We start from the raw sequence: 1,974 nt of genomic DNA on the forward strand, positions 1-1,974 counted from the left end.
CTTTTATATGTAGGAGGGGAGGCAATATTATAGCATGTAAACGATGTATAATATCATGCCTTTCTCTCCTTTTTACGCTTGTTCTTCTTGTTTTTTTTTTTTCCTTTTGAATGGCTTTTGTTCTTCTTTTTTGACTTTCATCACTTCCTTTCTTTTCCTCTCCCTTTCTCTTTCTTTCTTTATCTCTTCTTTCTCATCAGCAAGTTTTTTTCCCCCATCTCACACAACGTTTGAACTTTCTCTTTTTATTCTTTCTCCCTTTTCTTTTAACATTTATTTTGTCTTCCTTGCAAATCTTTTTTATCCTTGACTTATATTTTTATTCTCCTGACTTTTCTTCAAATTAAATATTGACATATATAAATATGTGTCTGTGTCTATATATTCATTACAAATCTCAGAAGAAGGAATCACATCCTAAGCACTCTCCCCCATTACATGCTTCCTCTCAATTCCTTTATATTCCATTAATGGACGCATTATATGCAGCTTCAGTGCATAGTTCCTTCAGTAATGAAGATTCAACCCTCACCTATCGTTTCAGTGGTATAAACAGAATGTGTATTCTTTTGTATATGTAAACTGGGTGGCAATTACCCATGCTGCCTTGCCTACTCCTGAGCTATGCTGGAAGTCCATGCTTCCCACTCCAATGCCTAAATCTATCGCAGATCTCCTTCACGCACCTCGTGAGTATTGTATTGCTATTCACTGTTAATTTTCTTCAAGCTAAGTTTCCTGATTCATTGCTAACATAAGGTTCATGCTGCCAGGTCATCAGGTGACCGTGGGAAGGCAATATCATACCATTGTCCTCGTCCTGGTCCTGCTCCCTTCGAGTTAGTTTATTATGGTCGTCCTCAGGGTAACTTTGAGACCAAACTCCAAGGTAACCCCAACACAGCTCGCTTCTTCTTGGAAAAGGATTTGAAGGCTGGTCACAAAATGAACTTTTTCTTCACGCAGTCCTCCAAGAAAGCATCCTTCCTGCCTCGTCGTCAAATCCATTCCCTCTTCTTCAACCCAGGTATACCTAGCGTCAAACTCATTCTGCCACTTTTGTAACCACTGATAATTCATGTATTTATGATTCTTTTACCAACAGATGGCTGAAATATTGAACAGGTTTGCTGTGAAGCCTGGCTCAGTAAAAGCTGACGCTATGAAGAAGACAATTAAACAGTGTGAGGAGCCGGCGATTACAGGAGAGAAGTATTGTGATACGTCCTTAGAATCCATGCTTGATTATACCATTTTGAAGCTTAGCAAAAACCTGCAAGCTTTGTCTACCGTGGTGAAACAGAAGGAAACAAAGAAGCAACAATACACAATAAAGAATGGAGTGAAGAAGGTGGGAGAGGCAAATGTGGCGGTATGCCACAAGCTCAATTATGTGTATGCTGTGTTTCTGTCACAAAATGGAGAACAAGGTTGCCTATACGGCGTCGTTGGAGGGGGCCGATGGGAGCACAGTGAAAGCTGCTAATGTGTGTCACAGAGACACATCACATTGGAAGCCGAAACATTTGGCCTTCCAAATACTGAAAGAAAAACCAGGGGGTGTCCCAATATGCCACTTCCTTCTTCAAGACTCCATTGCGTGGTTTCCCAAACAAAACTAAGCATGAACTTCAGTGTTATATATTTGTGGTGATGGAGAATCTGTGTCCTACTTAAACAATATCTCTTGTTTCTGTGTTCTAAATACATGATATATATGCAGGCGGCATGGCTTTCAATTTCTCTCAAGTTTTAGGATTTAGGGATTTAGGTAAAGTGAAATTAACATTTTAACTACTATGCCTCTTTCCTTTCATGTTGTGACGAAGAATCCAAGTTTCACTTTCGTGTACCTGCAGTGTAAGATCTCTATGTATGTATTTTGATAAATAGCATGTCTTGTTTGTGTGTTCCAATTAGATCCTCCAAAGACGTACAAATTCTCGACAGTTCATACCTTTGAAATTTTGATAG

General features: G+C 39.2%; 1 pseudogene; it reads left to right on the plus strand.

The window, feature by feature from the left end:
* Nucleotides 1–878: 878 nt before the first annotated feature.
* On the plus strand, nucleotides 879–1,622 carry LOC114712661 (BURP domain protein RD22-like; annotated as a pseudogene).
* Nucleotides 1,623–1,974: the final 352 nt, after the last annotated feature.

Source organism: Neltuma alba, unplaced genomic scaffold (assembly GCF_004799145.2).
Source record: "Neltuma alba isolate B1F8T4 unplaced genomic scaffold, ASM479914v2 tig00011388_pilon, whole genome shotgun sequence".
NCBI lineage: Eukaryota > Viridiplantae > Streptophyta > Magnoliopsida > Fabales > Fabaceae > Neltuma > Neltuma alba.